This window comes from Equus quagga, chromosome 19 (genome assembly GCF_021613505.1).
Source record: "Equus quagga isolate Etosha38 chromosome 19, UCLA_HA_Equagga_1.0, whole genome shotgun sequence".
NCBI lineage: Eukaryota > Metazoa > Chordata > Mammalia > Perissodactyla > Equidae > Equus > Equus quagga.
In genome coordinates, this window is record NC_060285.1 from 34,136,526 (window position 1) to 34,163,047 (window position 26,522).

The 26,522-nt window shown below is 32.8% G+C and overlaps 1 protein-coding gene and 1 non-coding gene across 2 annotated transcripts in view; both read right to left on the reverse strand.

Moving 5' to 3' along the window:
- Positions 1–26,522, reverse strand: part of LRRIQ1 (leucine rich repeats and IQ motif containing 1) — a 201,435-nt gene that overhangs the window by 17,541 nt on the left and 157,372 nt on the right. The gene's annotated exons all lie outside the window — the stretch shown is intronic.
- On the reverse strand, positions 3,783–3,886 carry LOC124230650 (U6 spliceosomal RNA). The gene has a single exon (XR_006886256.1). It is a non-coding gene; the product is annotated as a U6 spliceosomal RNA (small nuclear RNA).

Sequence of the window (26,522 nt, forward strand, 5' to 3'; positions counted from 1 at the left end):
CAAACCAAAAAATCCTCCATCATATAAGGCTACTTTATACAACATCTACAATGTACACAATCCTAGAGGAAAGCAGTTCAGCCTTAAGAATTTCACTAAACGAAATGAAGTTTTTTTTTTAATTAATGGAAATATTTTTCTTTTCTTCATAAAGAGAAAAATAAGTGTTCATTAAGCCCATATGCTTCAAATAAATCAGTTTTCTAAATTTTCAATATAGCATAATATACACAGGGAGATTAAGATTCAATTATCATTTGTATTTTTAATACATATGGCAGCTTTCCCCTGACTATTTTCTTTTCCCTTAATGGCCTTTCTCGGTAATATAATAACAAAATACTCTTGGTTTCATGGATGGAGATGAGTTCATTTCTTTACCAAAAGCTTTTGGAGGATATGGTTGCCGGCTGAGCAAAATGCTTTTACATGCGATGGAAATATTTTTGGTAACTTTGATAAATGGCTGGTTCTATGTATCTTATGCTGGAAATACTAAAAATATGATTTACATTATAAAGTATAAGTGGCTTGTATCTGTTTATTAAAAGAAGTTATTGCATCATACCTCACAAATAAAGTACAAATAAAATTGGGAGTCTGGCTTAAATGTTACACTAACAGAATTTGAAATTCATTAACATCTGTATAAATACTTGTTGATAGGCTGTTTATAGCTTCTTCCTTAACCAATCCAATCTGTTGTTGGAAAGTTGACAGCGCTGGCATGAAACCAATAACTCTCTAAGAGCCATTTGTGTGTGACAAGCAACATCCCTATTCTTTTAAAATATGTTTAAATATATATGTAATTGATCACTGAGGAAAAATGACTTCATGAATAAAGAAGAGGATTGTTGGTGAAAAAGTTTAAAAACAGAAATTTTGGGAATCGAGCCAAAGCTGTACGTAAGGGTCGAAGGCTAACTGCCCCACTGATCACTCCTTTACATATTTCACTATATTTTATGGCAGAGAGGGTAAAAAAAAATACTAGAATGAAAAATACTTGCTAGTTTCTGACATTTGAATTAATTTTCAAAATTTGTCTGTTTAGGAGTTGGGTAGTACATAAAGTGTATGAATGACCTCTACAAAAGCAAAGAAAAATAAAAGTGAGTTACTAAATCATATCCTTAAAAATATATGGATTTTGCAGACAAAATTTTCAATGTTATGGAATTGCTAGATTTAAGTGAAACCCTCCGGAAAACAGAAACATCCTTTTACAAAGTGGGTGTAGTTGTGCTTATTAACCAGCTATAGTAAGTGTTCTGTATTCAACTTATGTATAATTCTACCTGAAAGCATATGTTTTGCCATTTGTATTGTTCAGTTGAGCTGTATCTCCTCATTAATATCTTTATAGTGAAGTACCAAATACTACATAAAGAATGGTTCTTTGGTTTATTCTGTGAGAGCCACGTAACTCAAGAAAACTGCAGTTTGTTAAAGTAAAAATGTATAATGTGTCTCCATGTTTGCTGTTAACCAGGGCTGGGACTAGGGTAAGGCAAGTTGGACAAATGAGATACTTGCCTTAGACACAAAATTTAAGGTGGTGCCAAAAAACTCATTCATCAGGGTAAACAATATTTTAAAATAAAAATTAACGCAAAATCCATTATGAACAAAATATCAAAGTTTTAAATGACAAGATCAGTAACAGCACTGTGCCAAGCTCTGCTGGAGCCTGAGGTAAAAGGAAAAATTAGTAATACTGATCCGTCTCTGCCATGGTATTGGCAGATTGGTCCATTTCTATCTAATACTAATACACATGTCAACAGGATATTCTTTTTAGAACTACCTAGTAGCTATTGTCTAAGATTGCTTTCTACTGTTTCCTGTCAATCTGGCACACCATTTAATTTTCCACTAGAAGAGGCCGTATAATTGTGACATGTGAGAGATTAGTTATAGAATGAGTTAATTCAGTCTATAAAGGAAAGGTGATACCTTATTCATCTTTCTATCTGCCTAGCAACTAACTTGCACATAGTAAGTTGACTTTTTCACTTACTAGCTGTTTAATGTTGGGAAAATTATTTACCTTCTCTCTGTGTCAGTTTTCAATCCTCTTAAAATGTGTAAAACAATAATATAAAATAATAGAACACCTATAATGCCTAACATATAGTGAGGATTTAACAACTGTAGCCGTTTTTCTATTGTTTTTTTAAACAGTGTGAAGTGAACTCCATTATGCATAGCCTTAATGTCATCTCAATTTCCATAGGCTAAGATTCAAGTACCCTGCAGTGAGACAATCTGCAGAAGTCTCTAAATCTAGGCCAAGATCAAGGTGGCAGCAGAGGAAGATTCCAGGATTAACCACAAAACTAGGCAGAACAATGTTCTGGGGTGAGTCCAGGAAGTCCTCCTTATCAGAATTCTAAATCTGTAACAGGTATTATTTAAAGGTATTTTATTTCATAATATGTGAGGATTTTAGTGTGTCTTTAATAAAGAAAAATTAATTTCCAAAAGATAAGAAGAGTACACAGCCCTAATTGATTTGAAGTTATTTCAAATAATTTTTAGCAATTTCTCAGTAATAACCATGAAGGAGGCTCCATTGACATGATTCTCTCCTGTTTCACTCTCTCAATTTAATTATCCTTGGAAAATATTCCTCTATCCAACCTAGACTCCCTCAGGGAGTGTTAATATAGTAGGTCATCCAAACTAGGGCCCCCCCAATAGAATAATGGAGAGTATGATGATGTAAGTAGGTTGGCTTTCAAAATAACATGCTCATAATGGCCACATAAACGTTACTGCCACATGTTATTTGTTTGTTTTTTGGTATAGTTTTAGACTTTATGCTCCTGCCATATCTAAAAGTTTCTACTCTTTGGTAGAAAGACATCTGTAATTCTACTCATTCATGTATATTTATTAATTAAGGGACAAGTAGATGGTTTATTTCCTTTACTAGTTTCATTACAAGAGAAGCCAATAAGTGGCATGATATTGATACATTGGTGTTAGAAGCTTGATGAACCCAATTAAACATTTTTTTATATCATTGTGTGACTTTTTTCATAACTATGAAACAGAAATGCTCATAGCACATATGTCTATACATTCATAATGCATTTCTCATTGTCTATTAATTTTCTGTATCCAATGATTTCTATATTTGTCAAACTGAAGAATACAGATATACTTCTGTTACAGAGATATCACATGAAACACTGAATATATATTAAAATATTTCTTGCATTATAAAAAGCAATAAGTAAATGTAAGCAAAAATAATTTTCTTTCACAATTTGAGTGACAACACATTAGAGACTAATAAACCTGGCCCCATACTTATTGTTTTCCATAGGCAGTAATTTAAACAAGTATCCCCATAGCCTGCTGAAGATTTAAAAGTTTTCTAAGTGGATACTTCATTAATACAAAATTTTATCTTTTATTACATTATCTTTAGAAAGATAACATTTTATGTAGAAGAACTCTATTTGAAAATGGATCAGGGCCTCCACTCACGGATTTCAGTTTTAATTGAAAAGACAGGTTAAAAGCATTACTTATCCATTCACACTTTAGTGGAGACAGAAGTCGACACAGGCATTATAGGTCTTCCCTACAAAATTAATTCTTAGCTTTAAACTACTCATATAAATATTGATCTCTGAAGCTCTTTTTTTGGAGTGGGAGTTGGAGTTGGAGTTGGAATTGGGGGTGGGGTATGAAGCTAGAAGGGCCCTTAATTAGGCAAGTCATCTCACTTACCAGACCCTTTGTTTTCTCATTCACGAACATAAGAAAGAAAAGCAAAACACTTCGTGACTATTCCTATCATCCTTGTGCAGGGACCATGCTAATCCCCATATCATTCCAATTTGAGTAGATGTGCTACCAACGTGAGCAATGGAAGCTCTTTTTAATCACTTTTATTTTCTCATGATATATACAATATACACAAAATATTGCACATAGCAGGTGTTTATAATTTTAAGATTTATAAATAAAATACATTATAAATATAGAAATAATTATAGGAATTATATATTACATAAATTGCATTTAAAAGATTTAAAATAATTATGTAAATAAAACTATTATAAATAACTATGTCACGTGAACCCTGCTCATTAAAAAAAAAATAGAACACCATACACTAGAAGGCCTGCTCAAAAATCCTTTACTTCTCCTGGGGCTAACCACTGTGCTGAAGTTTCTAACCTTGATTTTCCTGACTTCCTTTATAATTTTTACCACCTATGTATTAAGCAATATAGTGTAGCCTTGTTGCTTTTGAACTATACATAAATAGAACAATTCTGGAGTTATTCTTTTGTCTTCATTTATTCAATATTGTTTGTGACATTCATCTATGCTTCTGTGTTTAGATCTAATTTTTAATTTTTTATTGCTGCACTGTATTCCACTGTATGGATGTATTGAGTTTATTCACTCCATCGTTGTTGGCCACATGGGGAGTTTCCAATGTTTGGCTGTTAAGGACAACACTGCTCTGACTATCCTCGTACAAGAGCTTCTATAGGGCAAATATCTAGGAGCGTAATTGAAGGACTATATGATATGCATATCTTCAACTCTACTGTAATGTCTAATTGTTTTCCAAATGTTTACACCAAATTATATGCCAATCAGCAAAATAATAAGAGTTCCATTGGTTTACATATTGTCCAACACTTAGCTTTGTTAGGCATTGTTTCTTTTTAATTTGCAGTTTTACTTTGCATTTCTCTGCTACCAAATGAGATGAAGCACCTTTTTATATGCTCACAAGTTAACTGGGTTTCTTCTTTTGTGAAACATATTTTAAGGGCTCTTGTTTTTCTTTTCCATTAGGCTGTATGTATTTTAATGATTTTTAGGAATTAGTTATATATTCTGGATATGAGACTTTTGTTAGTTATAAGTGTGGCAAATACCTTCTCCATCTCTACAGGTTGTCATTTCACTACTATTATCACATTTTTGGATTTACAGAGATTCTTAATTTTAATGTAAATATATTTATCAACATGACCAGTACTTTTTACATATTTTTAAAGAAATAATTCCATATCATAGGTTATGAATACATTATTCTGCATTATCTTCTGCAACTTTTATATTTTTGCTTCTTACATTTAGGTCATTAATGTAGCCAAAATTCATTGTTTTAGTATAGATAATTGTTTAAGTAAGATTTATCGAAAAGTCTATCTATTCCCCACTGATTTAGAACACAATCTGTCTCATAATATCAGTTAAACATATATGCATGGGCCTCTATCGGTTGTCATTTTCTATACTACTTTACTCTATTTCACCCTACCTTGCCCTACAATTACTAGCATACCATACCATACATCCCATCCCATCCCATCCATCCCATACAATACCATACCACATCACACTATATTCATTGTCTCATTTGCTTCAGCTCTATAATAAGTTGTGGCGTTTGGCAGCTTTGCCCACTTTATTCATCTCTGTTGAGTGTGTTTTGGCTGTTTGTGGATTTTGATTTTCCTTACAAATTTTAGATTCTGCTTGTTAACTTTCATAAACAAATACCTTTTGGGATTTAATTGAAATTGTATAGCATCTATAAGTTAATTTGGGAAGAATTTAAATCTTTGAAATTTAGTCTTCCAATTCATGTGTATATTTGCAGTTTTTCTACGACATTTTTGATAAAGTTTTATGATTTCCTCCATAAAGTCTTGCCTACTTTTTGTGAGACACATTCTTCAGTACATGATTTAAAAAAACCTATCACACATTGCAGTTTTTTTTCTTTCTTGGTTGATTTCCTATAAACTTAAGTTTAAGATTAGATTTAAGGTCAGTTTTGGTAAGTTACATTTTTCTAGGAATTTTTCATTTCCTCCAAATTTTCAAATGTATAGCCATAAAGTTGTTCACAATATTCTCTCACTACAGTTTTAAGTCTGTATCATTTGTCTTCTCACCCTGTTTTCATTCCTGATATTTCTATTTGCACTTTCTCTTTTATTTTCATGATTAGACTTGCGAGGGATTCATCAAATTAAAAAAAATTATTGTTGCATTGTTTGACATTTTTTCTATTTCATTAACTATTGCTCTGATACTACAATATGTAGATTATTTTATCGTTCAGTTATTTTTCAAAAAATTTCTTTATGATTTCCTTGACTCATGAATTTTTTAGATGCTTCTTAATTTCCAATAAAGTGAAAATTTTCTAGTAATAGTATTTCATTTATAGTTTATTAGCATTACATTCAGAAAACAAATTGCACATGATTTCAGTCTAAGTTAAAGTTTTGTAAACGTCCTGTGTGTGCTTGAGGATAATGTACATTCTCCAGTTGTTGAGTATTCTATACATGTTCTTTAAGCAAATGTTATTAAATTGGTTTATCAAATCATGTCCTTGCTGATTTTTTTTTAATTTATTATTTTGTTTTGAGTAAGATTAGCTCTGAGCTAACTCCTGCCAATCCTCCTCTTTTTGCTGAGGAAGCCTGGCCCTGAGCTAACATCCATGCCCATCTTCCTCTGCTTTATATGTGGGATGCCTACCACAGCACCGCTTGATGAGCAGTGCCATGTCCTCATCCGGGACCCGAACTGGCGAACCCTGGGCTGCGGAAGTGGAACATGCGCACTTAACCACTGTGCCACCGGGCCAGCCCCCCTTGCTGATTTTTTAAGTGCCTGTTCTACAAATTACTGAGAAAGATATATTAAAATTCTCCCAATTTAGTTTGGAATTTTCAAGTTCTCCTTGGTGCTTCTTTGGTCTTTGCTTTATATTATTAAAATTTTTTTAAATTAATAACAATTCATTTTTTATACCAGTTTTAGATTTAAAACAAAATTAGGAGGAAGGTAGAAAGATTTTTCCATATACTCCCTGCCCCCACACATGCAAAGCCTCCCTCATTATCAACATACTGCCCCCTCCCAGTGGTACATTTATTATAATCAGTGATCCTAAGTTGACACATCATAACCGCCCAAAGTCCATAGTTTACATTAGGGTTCATTCTTGGTGCTGTAACTTCTATGGGTTTGAACAAATGTATAATGGCATGTATCCATTATTACAGTAACATACAGAATAGTTTCACTGCTCTAAAAATCCTCTGTGCTCTCCCTGTTCGTCCCTTCTGCCCTGCCCCAAACCCTAGCAATACTAATCTTTCTACTGTCTCCATAATTTTGCCTTTGCCAGAAAGTCAGATGGTTGGAATCATACAGTATGTAACCTTTTCAGATTGGCTTCTTCTCTTAGTAACATGCGCTTAAGGTTCCTCCATGCCTTTTCATGGCTTCGTAGCTCATCTGTTTTTAGTGCTGAATAATATTCCATTGTCTGGATGTACTACAGTTTATCCATTCATCTACTGAAGGACACCTTGGTTGCTTCCAAATTTTAGCAATTGTGAATAAAGGTGATACAAACATCTATGTGCAGGTTTTTGTCTGGACATAAGTTTCCAAATCATTTGAGTAAATACCAAAAAGTGAGATTGCTAGGTCATTTGGTAAGAGTATGTTTAGTCTTATAAGAAACCTCCAAACTGTCTTCCAAAGTGGCTGTACCATTTTGCATTCCTACCAGCAATAAATGTGAGTTCTGTTGCCCCACATCCTCACCAGGATTTGGTGTCATCAGTCTCTGGGTTTAGGCCATACTAATAGGTGTGTAATAGTATCTTATTGTTGTAATTTGCATTTCATTGATGACATAGGATGTAGAGCATCCTTTCATATGCTTATTTGCTATGTGTATACCTACTTTGGTGAACTGTCTGTTAAGGTCTTTGGACCGTTTTTTAATCAGGTTGCTTGTTTTCTTCTTGTTGAGACTTAAGAATTTTTTGTATATTTTGGATAGCAGTCCTTTATCAGATAAGTGTTTTGTAATATGTTTTCCCAGTCTGTAGCTTGTCTTCTCATTCTCATGACATTGACTTTAACAGAACAGAAATTTTTAATTTTATTGAAGTCCAACTTATCAGTTACTTCTTTCATGCATTATGCTTCTGGTGTTGTGTCTAAAAAGTCATAGCCATACCCAAGGTCATCTAGCTTTTCTCCTGTGTCATCAAGCAGTTTTAGAATTTTCATGATTTCTTTTTCTTTTTCTTTTTTGAGGAAGATTAGCCCTGAGCTAACATCTACCACCAATCCTCCTCTTTTTGCTGAGGAAGATCAGCTCTGAGCTAATATTTGTGCCCATCTTCCTTTACTTTATATGTGGGATGCCTGCCACAGCATGGCTTGACAAGCAGTGTATAGGTCTACACACGGGATCCGAACTGGCGAACGCCAGGCTACTGAAGCGGAACTTGCAAATTTAACTGCTTTGCCACCAGGCCAGCTCCGAGGAGTTTTAGAATTTTACATTTAGGTCTGTGATCCATTTTGAGTTAATTTTTGTGAATGGTATAAGGTCTGTGTCTAGATTTATTTATTTTTTTATTTGTAGATGTCACTTGTTCCAGCACCATTTGTTGAAAAGAATATCTTTGTTCTGTTGTATTGCCTTTGCTCCTGTGTCAAAGATCAGTTGAGCATATTTGTGTGTGTCTATTTCTGGGTTCTCTATTCTATTCCATTGATCTATTTGTCTACACTTTTGCTAATACCACACTGCCTTGGTTACTATAACTTTAAAGTAAGTTTTGAAGTTGAGGAGTCTTGGTTCTCTAACTTTGTTCTTCTTCAATATAGTGTTGGTTATCCTGGGACTTTTACTTCTCCCTATAAAATTTAGAATCAGTTTGCCAATATCCACAAAATTACTTGCTGGGATTTCAGTGAATCTATAGATCAAGTTAAAAAGAACTGAAATCTTGCCAATATTGAGTCTTCCTATCCATGAACATGGAATATTTACCCATTTATTTGCTCTTTATTCATCAGAGTTTTACAGTTTTTCTCATATAGATCTTGTACATATTTTATTAGATTTTAATCTAAGTATTTAATTTTTTTGGTGGCAGTGTAAATGGTATTGTGTTTTTAACTTCAAATTCCACTTGTTCATTGCTGTTATATAGGAAAGTGATTAACTTGTGCATATTAACCTTAGATCCTGAAACCCTGCCATAATCGCTTTACTTTAAGAAGTCTTCTTATTAATTCTTTTGGATCTTCTATATAGATGATCATGTCATTTGCAAAGACAGTTTTGTTTTTTCATTCTCAATCTGTATACTTTTTATTTCCTTTTCTAGTCTTATTGCACTAGCTAGAATTTCCAGTACAAGGTTGAAAAGGAATGGTGAGAGGCAACATCCTTGTCTTGTACCTGATCTTAGTGGGAAAGCTTTGAATTTCTCACCATTAAGTATGATGTTAGCTGTAGGTTTTTTATAGATATTCTTTATCAAGTTGAGGAAGTTCCCCTCTATTCCTAGTTTATTCAAAGTTTTTATCACGAATGGGCAGATTTTGTCAAATCCCTTTTCTGCATCTATTGATATTATGATGTAATTTTTCTTTTTTTAGCCTGTTTATGTGATAGATACATTAATTGATTTCTGAATGTTGAATCAGACTTGCATACTTGGGATAAATCCCACTTGGTTGTGGTGTATAATTCTTTCTATAAATTGTTGAATTTGATTTGTTAATATTTTGTTGAGGATTTTTGCATCAAGTTTATGAGAGATACTGGTCTGTAGTTTTCTCTTCTTGTAATATCTTTGTGTAATTTTGGTATTAGGGTAATTCTGCTTTTGTAGAATTTGTTAGGAAGTATTCCTTCTGCTTCTATCCTCTGAAAGAGATTTTGAAAATATTTGTGTAATTTCTTCCTTAAATGTTTGGTAGAATTCACCAGGAACCCTTCTGGACCTGGTGCTTTCCCTTTTGGAAGGTGATTATCTATCGTTTCAATTTCTTTAATAGATATAGGCCTATCAGCTTATCTATGTATTCTTACATAAGTTTTGGAAAATAATGTCTCTCAAATTGGTCCATTTCATCCAGGTTAAAAATTTGTGGGCATAGTGGCTATCATTGCATACCTTTATCGTTCTTTTAATGTCCATGGGATCTGTAGTGGTGTTTCCTCTTTCATTTCTAATATTAGTAATTTGTGTCATCTCTCTTTTTTTGCCTTAGTTAACCTGGCTACAGGCTTATTGATTTTTATTGATCTTCTCAAAGGACTAGCTTTTGGTTTCATTGATTTTCTCTATTGATTTCCTGTTTTCAATTTCATGATTTCTTCTCCAACTCTTATTATCCCTTTTCTTCTGCTTACTTTGGGTTTAAGTTGCTCTTGTTTTTCTAATTTCCTAAGGCAGAAACTTAGATTATTGATTTTATATCTTTCTTCTTTTCTAATATACGCATTCACCACTATAAATTTCCCTCTATCCACTGCTCTTGCTGCATCCCACAAATTTTAATAAGTTGTGTTTCCATTTCATTTTCATTTAGTTTAAAAGTTTTAGTTCAAAATATTTTTTAATTTCTCTTGAGATTTCCTCTTTGATTTTTTTAGAAGTGTTGTTTAATCTCCCTTTATTTGGGGATTTTCTAGTTATTTTCCTGGTGTTGATTTCTAGTTAATTCCATGTGGTCTGAGAGTAGACATCTTATATTATATCTGAGGCTATGTTATAATAGTTCATTAAAACTAAAAGTATTATATTTTCCTGGTAAATGGAAGTTTTTATCATTTTGAAATCACACTGTTCTTTAGTAATGTTTAGTAAATATTTAGTAAATTTACTTTAGTAAATTACTAATTTTTAGTATATTTTCTAATGTTCAGTAATGCTTTTTTTTATGCTGTAAAGTCTATTTTGTCTTATATTAATATAAAAACACCAGCTTTGTTTTTGTTAGTGTTTTTGTGGTATATTTTTTCTATCCTTTTACTTTCAAACTTATTGTACATTTATAATTTAAGTTTGGCTCTTGGTTTTCATTCTTTTAATTCTAGAAACTACTGTTGTCTGCTCACTGGGTTATTTAACCATGTACATGTAATGTAAGTACTGATAGAGTTGAATATATATATACATACATATATTTATAAAATCTTATTTTATGCTTTCTATTTGCCTGACTACACTGTGTTCTTTTTCTTTACTTTCTTGGCTTCATTTTGGATTGAGTACTTCTTTTCTTTCTATTGTTTTCTTTTTACTTATATGGAAATAATATTGTTTGCATATATTCATTTTAATTTTTACCCTGGAAATCATAACATATGTAGTTAACATAATCTAAAATAAACCAATTTTTCCCTCCTTCTAGGGAATATACGAATCATAGAACATTTTAACTCAATTTAGTTCCATTCTGACTTATATATTAATATTTCTCTGTTTTTTACTTGACATTTAATTTCACAAGATATTATTATTGCTATTCATTCTGTCAATTTATGTTTGATTTTACCAACATAGTTCCTATTTATGAAGTTTTTCTATCTTCTTGCAACATGGATCTTTCATTTGTGATTTTCTTATGAAAATAACTGTCCATTTAAATAAATTTCTTTAATGAGTGTCTACTAGTAGCAAACTTAGTTTTTGTTAATATGAAAATGTCTGTATTTGTTTTTATTCTGATGAGTTCCAAATTGGCAATAACTTTCTTTCATTCATACAACTTTCAAGTCATTGAGAATATTCTTTTTTCCCTTCTGCCTTCTATTATTGTTTTTAAGACATTAGCTGTCAATTTAACTGCAACTTCATTGAAGATAATCTGTCTACTTCTTTCTCATTAAGATTTTTTTTCTGCTGTATAGTTTTACTCTTATGAGTCTAGCTGTGGATTCCTTTTAAAATCTATCTGCTTATCATTCAACTTTTGAATCCTTGGATCGATGTCTTTCATCCAGTTCAGGAAATCTTTCAGTTATTATCTGATTGGATATTGCCATTGCTTTATTCTATCCTGCCAATCCTTCTGAACTCCAATTAGACATAACTTGAGCCTTCTCTAACTTTCTTTATATATTTTTATTTCTTAAGTTTTTCATTTCTTTGCTTCTCTGCACTAGATTCTATATAATGTCTTCTCACATATTTCCAAGTTTGTTATTTCTTCAGCTTTGTCTCATCTGCAGGTAAACTCGCATTATAAATTTTAATTTCAATTAGTTTGTTTTTCATTTCTAAAATTTATATTCAATTTTCTCAAATCTTCTCTCCCCTACAGATAATTCCAGATAGATTTTATTCCTTAAAGTAAACATATTTATCTTATAATCAGTGTATAATAAAAATTAATATTATTTGTGTATTTTTATGATGTCTACTGTTTCTATTAGTCTGATTCATGGTGTCTTATTTTATTATAAATGAAAATTTATTTTTCCACAGATTTTATATGTTTTCAATTCTGGCAGGTATATAGAGGTGCTATCAGATTAGGATCATGTTAAATTCACATCTTAAGACAGCTTTTAAAATTATATTCTGAATTTATGTTTGTCTCAGCTAAAGAACTGATCTATCCCTCTTTATTTCCCAAATAGAAGTTCTGTATAATTTTTTAGCCTCCAATTATTTCATTTTTTCTGTCCAAATTTATTCCTCTATCCTAATATCATAAAACTCATATAGCACTTGTTTGCCTAAAAATGTTTCTGCACTTTAAGTTACTAATTTTTTACCTTTTTTTCTCTTCCAAGTACTCACTATAAGCGTCTTTCCTAAAGTCAAGGAATCAAAAACAAATAAAGGATTCTCAATCTATGTAGAAAAAATTGTAACCAGAGTTGGCTTCCAATGTGTTTCACTATGTTGGAAAAATATATTATTAAAACATTGCCTATCTTTTTGAAGGAGACATTTTAATAGAGCTTGGTATAGAGAAGAAAGAACTGAATTAAGAAGCAGAAAAATTGGTCACTACCACTTTAAATCTGTTTCATCAATTGTAAAACGGGAATAATACATCCTGCCAATCTGTGAGGCAAAATTATGAAATCAGGGGCCGGCCCCATGGCATAGTGGATAAGTCTGGTGCACTCTGCATTGGCAGCCCGGGTTTGCAGGTTCAGATCTCCGGTGCAGACCTAGACCACTTGTCAGCCATGCTGAGGTGGTGACCCACACATAAAGTAGAAGAAGACTGGCACGGATGTTAGCTCAGGGACAATCTTCCTCGAGCAAAAAAAGAGGAAGACTGGCAAGAGAGGTTAGCTCAGGGTGAATCTTCCTGACCAAAAAATAATAAAAAATATTAATCATTTGAGTACTGTAAATAAAAAGACTATTATCTTTTTTGTTTGTTTGTTTCTGGAGGATACAAACTTTAGAAGTGGTAATTTTGATTTTTGAGCCAAGGTCTGTGTGATTTCAAGGCTTTTTTCTCTCTGCTATAAGAAAATGACATTTCCTGAGACAAAGTTTGTTTGTGCTAATTCACATAGCACCAGTCTTAAAATCATAGCTATAGCCAGGTAAATTTGATACATTATTACAGTCTTAGAATATTGTAAGTTAGTGTTCCTTAAAAGTACTATATAGTTAATAAGCAATAATTACACACTCCTGGTTACTAACAGCATTTACAAAGTGAGTCACTCAAAAAAATGGGATAAAGTATATACAAGTTTAAATAACAGTTCATAAAGCCAGAATAATTCATTATATAGTTACATGTACTGATAATTTGTTTCTTTCTGAAGTTGTGAAATTAAAGTTTTCCTATGTCAAGAACTCTGAAGGTTTGAGATTTGATCCTACATTCAAGTAGAAAGTTAACCTATTGTTTTATGAATGCTGGCAGAAGATACAAAAACTCCTAGGTTTGGGACAAAGGGCTTTATGATCCATAGCACAGCAAGTGGCATGAGCATTAGCATATTTGTTCCGGGTTCCTTTGCCCCTTAATTCCCACAGGGATGAAGTGACGGAGTCCAGGTGGATACTGAGCTCAGGGTATGTTTGTGCCACAGCTGAGAAACCCCAAGCTTAGGGAGCTCAAATATTCTATAATGAGTTGCAAATTAACCTGCCTTTTGTATCGATGAGAAAACATTAACCTTATTATTCTGGACAGTAAGCACATCTGCCCTTTGCTTCAAGGAGACACTGTCTCTATCTTCTAATGCTGTTTGGTACACAAATATTTTTGAAAAGGTAGAACAAAAGGGTAGTTAGTACCACACCTCCAGGATGTTCAGAAATGCAAGAGACCCATGGAGCATTGTCTCACAACACTACTACCAGGCCAGTTTTGAACGTGAAACCAATGATTTATCTCTCCTTTCCTTCTATTAGAATTCTGACTGAAGTAACCCCATAGAAATTGTTAATCTAACCAAAATATTAGGTCCTATTTACTGTCTATGATTTTGAGTATTCAATTTGTAAACATTTTTTCTTTTTAAAATTGTTTTCCTAATTCGAAAAACAAATTAAATAAAACTAAGCCAGACGATTTACATTTAAGTTTAAATGAGAAAACAAAAAAAAGGAAAACAAAAAAAAATCAACAAGTTCTATCTTTAAGTCAAATTATGCTGTGTTATAATTCTTTTGTAGCACAGGAACACACGTAGCTAAAAGCTATTTTAGTTTTTCAATGAGCACAAACAAGATATATGCTTTAAAGAGTCACACACTTATTTATTCTCCAAATGTGTGAAAAAGCTATTCTTCAGCAAGTATTTACCACAGGAAAAATACAGTGTTATAGAATAGTGTGTTTTTTGATCAATTCATCCATAATTTCCTACGGCTAGAATGTTCATTGTGCTTTTTCATTCCCATAATTTAACATCTGAATAAGATTAGTAGAAATTTATAAATTCCTCTGAGACCAAATATGGAAAATTTTATTTCAAAATTATTTCTTATTTTCCAAAAGTTATCCACAAGAGAAAAAGAAATTCTTTGTTATTTATTACAGCTGGTATATTAAGAACATTTTTAAATGTCATTCATTTCCATATTCAGGAATATGACATTAAGGGGAATTTCATGGGAAAATATAGCTTCCTGAAGGAGTGGAAACACTGGGGCTTTGGATGCAGCCACATGTAGGTTCAAATTCATACCACTCACATGTGAGCTCAAAAATCTGTTTCATTTTCAAAAAAGTGAAGATAGCTATATCTTTCTTACAAGATGTGAAGATATAATGAGATATACAAAGTCCCCAGAGAATATTGTGGTTGCTCAACAAATAGCATTCTATTCTCTTTTTCTTCAGAGGCTGCTACCTCAAAATATTCAGAATAGATGTTAGACATCAATTCCTTAGGTATGGATATTTACTAGAGATTCTTATCATATTGTTTAATTACTAGATGGAGGGTAGGAAATTAGTATTTACTATAGCTATACTAAGAGATAAATTTACAAATGAAAATGCGTTTCTTTCATAATAAAGAGAAAACATACAACCAATCACATTTTTCAAATGAAAAAACCGAAATTCAGAAAAGTTAGGTGATTTATCCAGAACGCAACAGCTAGTTAGCGACAAATCTGAAATCTTCCACTTCATACTTGTGCCCTTTTCACCATATGGGTAACACTAAGGCAACCAGAGGGTTGAGTTGTCTGAGACCACAGCTGAGTACTTTCCATGTACAGAGGGGTCAAGAATACCCACTACTATATTCTTTTGAGTTATAGAACCAGAAGACAGAAACAATTTCTTAAGTGTCCACAGAAAAATGCGAATACTTTAGGTCATGTGAGTCCTGAGTAAATCTCAGATTTATAACATTAGGTAACAACCCAAATAGTGTGCTGTCTTTGGAATTTAAGAACTATTTGTATAGATAAAGCATAATAACAGTAGACCAGGCTAGCTAAATTTTTCTTCATTTAACCTAATTTTGTGTTTCATTCATCTATTGAGTTTGTAATATCAATTATAGTTCATTTTTATGACTTTATCAATCATATTTCATTTCTAGAATTGCTACCTAGTTTTTACAAAGCTTTCTATTTTTACTAGTCTCTTCTTGTTTCATTACATTTTCAAATTCATTTTTGTGTACATAAATACATAATATTTTATATATTTTATCAAATTAAAGATGCTTTTTTTTCTGTATCTGCTATATCTATTTTCATGATTCAATGGATTGATTTTGTAGTTTGTTTTTTCTGTTGATTCTTACTCTAGTGGCTTGTTTCCCAAGGTGTTTAATGATTTTGTTTATTGTTTTAGTTAGTTTACGTTCTTTAGATCTGTATTAATGGGAATTTTTAGAGGTATGAGTTTACACTACCCAACTCAGAAAGATTTTTGACTGCTTCTGCCAGGTACTAGAGGGCACATTTCCCTTTATCGGGAGAGAAAACTCCTAAGCAATCACTTGCTACACCTGTATATTTGTGTTTTCTTTCTTTGTATAATTTTTATAATTTTTAACCATTATTTTTATTTTACTTTTAATAAAACTTATATATATTTAAGATGTACAACCTGATGATTTTATATACATATATGTAGTGAAATGACTACTACAAGCTAATTAACATGTCATTTCCTCACATAGTTTTCACTTTGTGTGTGTGATGAGAGAACCTGAAATCTACTCTCTTAGCAAATTTTTAGTATTCAATACAGTATTATTAACTATAGTCATCACGCTTTATGTTAGATCGTCAGACTTACTCAGCCTTATATTTGGATTTTCTTGTCATTTCTGACTTCTGAGGAATTCTCTACTTTTATTGCCAGCTCAAACTTTCATTTAAAAATACTTTTTAGAGGATTGATGTTGCCTAACTTCAAGACTGACTATAAAGCTACAGTAGCTAAGACAGTATGATATTGGTGAAAGAATAGGCAACTAGATCAATAGAACATACCAGACAGCCCAGAAATAGGCCCACACAAATAGAGTCTACTGATGTTTGATAAAGGAGCAAAGGCAATACAATGGAGAAAAAAGAAGTCTTTTCCACTATTGGTGCTAGAGCAACTGCACATCCACAAGCAAAAGAATCCAAACACAGACCTTACATCTTCGCAAAAAATTAACTTAAGATGGATCATAGACCTAAATGCAAATCTCACAGCTAAAAAACCCCTAGGAGATAACATAGTAGAAAATCTAGATGACCTTGGGTTTGGTGATGACTGTTTAGATGCGACAGCAGGGACATGATGCAGGAAATAAATAATTAAAAACTTCTTCTCTGTGAAAGACACTGTCAAAAGCATGAGATGATAAGTCACAGACTGGGAGAAAATATTTGCAAAAGACACATCTGATAAAGGACTGTTATCCAAAATATACGAAGAACTTAAACTCAACAATAAGAGAATGAACAACCTGATTTTTTAAATTGGTAAAAAGTTTCAAACAATAATGAGATACCACTACACACCTATTAGAATGGCCAAAATTCAGAACACTGACAACATCAAATGCTGATGAGAATGCAGAGCAACAGAACTCTCCTTCATTGCTGGTGGGAATGCAAAACGGTACAGCCACTTTGGAAGATAGTTCGGCAGTTTCCTACAAAACTAAACTTACTCTTACCATATGGTCCAGGAATCTCTCTCCTTGGCATCTACCCAAATGAGCTGAAAACTTATGTTTACACAAAAACCTGCACGTGGATGTTTATAGCAGCTTTATTTGTAATTGTCAAAACTTGGAAGCAACCAAGATGTCCTTTAGTAGGTGAATGGCTAAACAAACAGTAGCAATCCAGACAATGGAATATTATTCAGCAGTAAAAACAGATGAGCTACCAAGCCACAAAAAGAATGGAGGAAACTTAAATGCATATTACTAAGTGAAAGAAGACAATCAGAAAAGGCTATATATTGTATGATTCCAACTACATGACATTCTGGAAAAGGGAAAACTATGAAGACAGTAAAAAGATAGTGGTTGCCAGGGGTTAAGGCAGAAGGAGAGATGAAGAGGTGGAGCACAGAGGATTTTTAGGGCAGCGAAACTATTCTGCATGATACCATAATGAAAGATACATGTCATCATAAATTTGTCCAAATGCATAGAATGTACAGCACCAAGAGTGAACCCTAATGCAAACTATGGACATGGGTGATGATGTGTCAATGTAGGTCATCGACTGGAACAAATACACCACTCTAGTGAAGGATGCTTATAGTGGGGGAGGCTATGACTATGTGAGGCATATAGGAACTCTGTACACTCTTCAATTTTGCTATGCACCTACTCTACTTTAAAAAATAGTCTATTTAAAAATTTTTTTAATTTTGTATGTTAAGTGAGCTATACATGAACATTTAGTTCACCACATTGCCTGAAACAGAAATCTCTTTAACAATGACCGTGGAGACAGAAGCTCAACATGCCAAGACTAACAGCTGATAAATTTTGCTGACAGTATGTATCTGACGTGGCTGGAAGTAGAGATACGATTCTAGCAGCAGTAAGAGTTGCAGTTTTCTCATGAGGACTGATATGCCCAGCAGTGGTCCACATATTCCCAGTCCATTATCTCACAAGGACTCAGAGACTTCCACAATATTATTGCCATTTTACAGACAAGAATGCTTCAGCCCAGAGAGATTACACATAACATCACATAGCAAGTGATAGAGCTAGGAAATTAAAATTAGCCTGAAGCTCTCACCAGAATATTTCTTACCTATATAATCACAATTTTTTTATCTTCCCACCAGAGAAATAAAGTCCAGGTCCTAACTTCATCTACCTTCATGAGCAGGGTTTGGGAATCAAGAATTACTTGTAAACTTTGTATCAAAAACTAATTTTTGATGTGGTCACTATTTTCATATGTTCTTCTACTTTTCATGGTGTCTTTTTGAGACTGGATAGTCTTGGGAGGACATATTTTTATGCTGCTTAATAACTTGATATCATAACCCATAAAATTTTACTTTGCTTTTCAATATTTCTCTTAATTCTTCAATTACTTCCTACTTTATCTTTACCCATCTTCTATTTTTCCCTACCTTTACTTCAGTTGTCTCTTTTCCCTTCTATATTTCTTCCAGTGCTCATATTATGCCAAGAATACAGACAACATCTCTGACAACAGTGAAAGAAGTTTAGGTACAGTCTATAAAGGCAATTCTGGGAGAGGTCATAGAGTAATGGCAGGGCTGTTGAGAGAGTACTGACATCCAATGAGTCCCGTCACTATTGAATCTAGCTATTTGCTTTTTCTTAGCTTCATCTGTAAGCCCCAAGCTAGACATTCTAGGATATGAGCTGCTTCACTAACAGGAAGCATACACTGGCATTCCTTGGCTGAGGGAATATTTTTGACTTAGTTATCTGTTTTTCTTTTACTGGGATTTTGCTTTTTTTTTCCTGAGGAAGATTCGCCCTGAACTAACATCTGTTGCCAATCTTCCTCTCTTTGCTTGAGGAAGATTCACCCTGAACTAACATCTGTACCAATCTTCCTCTTTTTGCTTGAGGAAGATTTGCCCTGAGCTAACATTTGTGCCAATCTTCCTCTATTTTGTATGTGGGATGCCACCACAGCATGGCCACCAACGAGTGGTGTAGGTCCACACCCAGGATCCAAATCCATGAATCCAGGCTGTCGAAGTGGAGCATGCTGAACTTATCCACTAGGCCATGGAGCCAGCCCCTCGCATTTTTCTTTTTAACTTGATCTTTCAATCTTATAAATTTTCTTCTTGTACTTGCTGGGGATTTGAGATTCTCCACCTTGTTTTGTGTCTATTATTTAAGACATCAGTTCAGAATTAGGCTTGCAGTTCTGGAGAGGTAACATTGCCTTGCTGAGCCTCATCTACAAAATTTGGCAATCACAATTTCTTTGCCTTACTCTCAGAGTTGAATCATATTAAAAAACTGATGTGTAATAGGGATGATAGTAAAAATTATTAAGCTTTATGACATGGGCACTGACCAATCAGAAAGGACACTGGCTTTGAACTGGAGCAGAGCTCTGGAAGGCAGAAGTCCTTTAGTTAATGACTATCATAGACCTTGGAAGGGAATTCCAAGGAAGGAGCTAAGGTAGCCATAGAGGGTAGGGTGGCAGTAGTGGGGAGAGGCTCAATGAAGTAGGTATTTACCAATCAGATAATAATGTATTTCAGTATTTTAACAACTGTTCCAGTCATACCTGCATATGTCAGTCTTATTATATCAGCTCTGTTTAAATGCTCTCCAATTTTAGAGCACTATATTATTTCATAGTATCTATGATGCTTTGATCTTGATCTTGATCTTGCCAGAAAATGACAATTGAAGGTTTTCACATAATGTGTCAACTACCACCTGCCTGACAGTAATTGTTAAGCTTCTGACTATTACGAGATGCATTCTGAGTTCAGAGAGGTTAAAATGTGAAAAAAATGTATATCTTGGAATCAATAAAATACTGAATACATGATTAATATTTTTGTTAGCACACTGTATTCTATAATATGAAATGTAATAATCCATAACAGCCAATCTTAGATCATTAAATTAGCCTGCCCAAGACAAGAATTATGCTGCATGATTTTTTATTGTTACTCTAATATAAACTTGATACATTTTACATGAAGTGCTTAATTATTTTGAGGGTCTGCTATTGCCAGGCGTTATCCTAAGAGCTGAGGATCTAGCAGTGAACCAACTGAGTCCTGAGCTTCAGCAGCATACAGAATAAAGACACTTTACTTATAGCTATTAAACATATACTTCTGCACACGATAGCATTAAGGACACGTCAGTCGGTCTTAGATTCAATGGGCGTATATAAGAAGGGAATTATTCTTTGGTAAAGTCTGATCAGGTCCATTGTTTCTATATTGAGCTTTGTGAAGCCCTAGGAGGCGTCGTAAATCCATCTCAGTGGCTGCTATGGGAAGTAGCCAAGAGATCAGACCCACGTCCTAAACCAGAGCAGATGTACTCTTAGCTGTTTTACACGCAATATTGAATTTTGAGTAATATTTCATTTGAAGAAAGAGGTTGTCTGCTAAAATATAAGTTTGAAAAACATTAATCTGGTGGACAAAGCACTAATCTCAGCATGAAAATGTTTAAATTACATTTCCAACTTACTCCCCATTTATAATTTGACTTCAAATAACCAAAGCACATCTAAACACATGACTGACAAATGATTCTGAATGATTCTGATTGTAGCTTTCAGTTAAACGATGAAGAAAGCTATGCAAATTATTCTATTTCAGCTGCTGTGCATGGAACAGCCTTCATCCCATGCTGTGAGGACAAGAATTCTGGAACCATCCTGTATCCATTATGTGTAGGGCTACTCATGCTTTTCCCTCCTTTGGGAGGCATATAAAAAAAGAATATCAAGATAATATTGATGTTATTGTGAGATTCTGCTGGGATTTGTCACATGCCCTTCACATTACACTAATTTTCATTTAATTATTATAAAAACTCTGAGTGATGCCCCCTATTTTTAAAGTGAGGAAATGGAGGTTAAAAGAATTAAGTAGTTTGCCCATGGTCACAATGGTGGAGCTCTGATTTAAAGCCAGTGGTCTGTTTTCTCTAATCTTTATCCTTACCTATGCCAGGCTATCTCTTCACGTCAACTTTCTATACCCTAGATATGGTTAGATTAGGGAGATGGGGGATGGGCAGAAGTGTGTCCTACCTACTTCTCTGAGGTGGGTAAAGGTATACACGTAAGAAATTGTTACATATATAAACTTTAAAAATGCAGCAAAACAATAAATCTGCTTGAAAATAAATGAACATTTGTTCTAAAAACTAATAAATCACACAGACTTCTTATGTGAAAAAAGAAATGTGTATTTCACTAGTTGTGAAATGCTACTATTAAAGTACCCAGAGAGATGGACATACACGAAATAACATAGCTTTATATCATGGCAGGATAGACAGCACATGTAGCTCAGACTAGGGGGCTGACAAATCCATGCAGGCAGACCAACCTTCCTGGCTAAGAACCAGGAGTTACGCTTGTTACATAGAATTCTCAAGGGTACCATGCAATCAGAGGTCACAATCGAGGCAACAGAAGCAATGTCACCATATCAGAGAATGGGCCAATTCAGATCTGGTCCCTGACAGTCACTGAGGTCAAGGCTTGCGGCAAATAATTGTATTAAACAGGAATATTCCCTGCACACTTTTAGAATTGTCATCTGAACAAACAAGTCCAGGTCATCTGTAGGTTAAATCTGAGTTCTTTTTCCTGGTACTTAGAGCTTACTTTCTAGTCTTAATCCCTTACAGTTTTTAAACTTACAACTGTAATTTTCTTTTGATCAAGTAAATGCTTAATACTTTATGGTTTTCCGACCTTAACAACAACAAACCTTCATTTAAATGCATGCATTTTCCATTTAATTCCATTGTATTATTTGTTGTCGAATGTAATTTTAAAATTCTGATTATAGTGATAATATAGTTTAAACTTCACAGTTTTAATGTACAGCATAGACTGTGATATACTTAAAATAACAAGGAAAATAGTTTTATATTCAAATTAAATAATCTCAAATTTTGTCAATTACGATTTATGCATCATTGCATGTACTTTATACAAAAGCAATTAAATTCAGAATAATAATTTTGGATAAAAGATCCAAAACTTACGAATAGTAATTAATATGTAACAAAAGGTGTATTTATAAATAAGTAGCTGAAATATGCATTTAAATCAAATAGTGAAAATAAAATATATATGAAATAGGGTTGCCTTCAGGTTTATACAAAAGACTTCATGTACAATATTAGTTCACATTTTCCTCACAGCAATTTTGAATTTATAAATTATTACCACTATGTTTTAAGAAATCTCAGATCACACTTAAAAACTTATTTTATTTTTAATTTTAGTCCATATTATTAATTTAGTGATAAATGTTTAAAACAGCTTTAGTTATGCTACTATTTTAGTTATTGCTTAATTTAAATAAAAACCCTTGAGAGATTATTATTTTTACTATAAATTTTACTTCTTTACCTATTTTCCACAAACCATGCTTGCACATGCTAGGCTCTCTTTTGTTCATATAAATTCCAAAAAGTAAGAAAATCAAGAGTCTGATGCTCGTTTTATCTTATATTACTTTATATTTCAGTCTTGAAAATTCTCATATTTAGTGTTTAAATTATATACACACACGCAACACATTCACAATTCCATGGTATAGTTCCAAATGAAACACACAATAAACCAAATAAAACTATAAGACTAAAACTGGCACTATTTCAACATTCAACTGAATAAGAGTGAAACTTTTTCAAGACTATAATTAGTATATTATCAATAGAAGAGAGTGGGCCTTATGAATAATATGACACATCACATTCCAAAGAGGAATCTAAGATAATACTTTTCTTACTGTTTAATCAACCCTATAAAGTTGCTTATTTTATAATGATTTTTTAGAATGTGTGAGATCAAAACTGAGAATTTATATTGTTTGATAAATTGTATGATCCCTGAGAAGTGTAAATCTCAGCTTAATTTTAAACAGCTCAGACTAAGTGTCAATTTCAGAGACTTTCCTCAATGCTTACTTTTTTAAAATCATATTTTTAAGTTTAGTTCTAATATATTTTTAATCTATAAGCTTATTAACTATACAAGGAGAAAAGGTATCAAACGTATGTTAAACATTAAAACTGTTGTTTTAAGGAAACACTTCTTGACCTCATTAAAATAATTAACATTTCATAACATTATATTTCACATACAAGTTATGGAAAAGCAAAAAAAAATTATCAAAACAAACTATAGTCAATTACATTTTCAGAGCAGCAAAATGCACTTGTAAGAGTCTTCCTTTCCCTAATCCAATTGCCAAAGGCATTTTAGCAGCTCAAATAGGTGGTTAGAAACATTGCTGCCATATTTTCTAAAATGTACAGGTTATTTTTGTTGTCGTTATTCCTTCATGGTTTTCCCTGTCTGTATGTATAAATACTAAGAAAGATTATATGCATACATATTCACACATACACATACATATGTAATTGGAGTTAATTTTTAACATCATTGTTCTCACACTATTCTGGCGAGTTACTGAAACATTATTATTTGTGAGTTATTTACTTAATTATATATTTTATAATCTGAATTACCTCAAAGTAATAAAAATGAGGAATTGTACCGCAAGCTACTCCTTTAGAGATGCCTGGTGATTTTCCATCCTATTGGGCAATGAATCAATATTTTTGATAGTTTTAAATATGATGAACAAATAGACAGTAATAAATTTCATTTCAATTTTTTTCATATTTGATATACAATTTCACCTTTAAAGGAAGAATTTTAGTCAAACTGTCTTCTACTTCTTTAATGCTATGGCATTTGACTTGTTTCTAAAATTATCTGAGTTTCGCACTCTAAGACCTGGGTCACAACCTTATTTAGGGACAGGAAATAGTTATCAGGTCACTGAGTGGTCAAATGAAAAAGGATTTGAAATGCTTCAGCACTTAGGACTCTATTCATTGAAATGATTGACTCCTACGTTGTTTAAAGGTTGAAGTTTCTTTACTGGAATTAGTCAGCTTATGCCTATATAGCAATTTTAAGAAAAATCTACAAAGTATAAACAGATAGATTATAAGAGTATAAATGAATAGCCTTATGCATTTACAAAAAAGAATGTTCTTTAGGATATGCACAGATATTTTAATTAACAACTTATCTGCGTCCAAACCTAAGACAACTCTCTTGGCAGTTGGGTGCAATAAAACGGGAGGTAAAAGCAAAGGGAACAGAAAGTCATTTCTCTACGCTCTTTTTCTTCTAAAGTAGACTTAAAATTTGCCATGCTAATTTAGCAGCACACTTTACTATCCATACAAGATAAAGGCATATAATTATTCCTCTATAATAATGATTAGCCCAAGCCTATGATGGATTTTTTTTATGTTTTTATATTCACCTGATATATCTTTAAGTGAAACAATCTATCTCTGATGATGGAAATAGGCAAAATAGGAGAAGTTAGGGCAAAATGAGTAAACACTTGATTCGAGTCATTTAGCATTAGATCTGTTTCCCTAGAGGCCATGATCATTATTGAAATCAAAATTATCATTTTGCACAGTTTCCAAGGCAAGTCAGTGGCAGGGATTTTATGTAAAGAGAAGCTCGTGGGTAGACGAAAATATTTTTAAAACGTATGAAAAGTGATAGAAGAGAATTAAGTGAAAGTACTGCTTGAATAACTCATTTTATGATGTTTGGAAGCCTAAGAATAAGACATTATGAAAATTGCACAAAATAAAGGTATTCCATATTGACATAACTTTTCTATATGATCACTAAATCTTAAGAAATACAGGTTTTATTCCATGAATGTTAAAGGAAGCAATCCCATCACCGATGGACAGAAAGTTGGAAAATTAGGCACAGATTTTATTTTTAAGTTTTATTTTATAATAAGAAACTGGGCCATTAAAACTATGTAACCAAAGCTGGAGTGCGTGCACTGGAAGGCCCCTGCAGTCTTTTACAACTTTTCCGAGGCCTCGGTTGTGAACTGGGTTTGCACTCTGCCAGCAGAGCAGCTCTGACCCATGGAGAGCACTCCTTCAGATCAACACTGCCTCGGGCCTTTCTGCTTTCTCCAAGAAGTCTTACATTTCAGGCATCAAGTTGAATTTCTTCTGGAGATGATTAACCCAAACCCATGACAGATTTTTTCCAAGATATCCAACCCCTTATGTTTATTTTATCCTGGCTCTTTTTTGGATGTACTGGACACAAGTAACTTACTCATTTTACATGTTAAAGGGCTGATGGAGAGCCATTAATTCCCTTAAAAAATGAGAAAATATTTCAATGTGCTGGGTTCTATTGTGTGAGCTCACATTAACTGCATGATTTAAAATTTTAAGAAAGATGTTTCTCCTCTACTATAGAATTTTTTAAAGCATTTCATCACATCTCAACATAGGGATCTTACACTTTTTGGGAAATGCATTCTAGTGGGGTATTAAAAAACACAATGTTAGAGGGATCAGTTACTGTTTCCATAAGCCCAGTTTGTAGAGGGTTTCAACTAACCTAAATCTTGGCACACACAATTTTAGTTAATGGTCAAATAAAAATATATAAAAAAGTCTATTCTCTTTATATACCAACCCTTATCATTGTTTCTATTTCTACAACATTTTCTTCTTATCCTGAGTGAGATGAGTTCCAGAAAATAATTCAGGTATTTTTACATTCTTCTTAAAGTAAAATATTTTAAACTCAAAGACAATTGGATGACTTTCTTAGAGATGATTATTGGTATTTTTTGAACAAGAACATTTTTTCTTCTTTGAAGAAACAGTGCAAAAGGGTAAGTTTTTTATAGGTTATTTTTGAGCATATATTCTAATCTCCTAGGACCTAAAGTTCCAAATGCAAAGGGATTTTTATTATGAACATTCAAGTTATTGTTAAAATATTTTAAATATTAAAATGCTTAAATATATAAATTACTAACATATACACATAGCAGTAGGAAAGCTTACTCAATAATGTATTTGGACATTTACTCTTCTAAAATTGACAGAAAAATATCAAAGGAAAAACATAAAATTAAATTTAAAGGAAATTTCAAATGTAAAGCCTTGGTTTCAACATAGCGACTGATAAAGA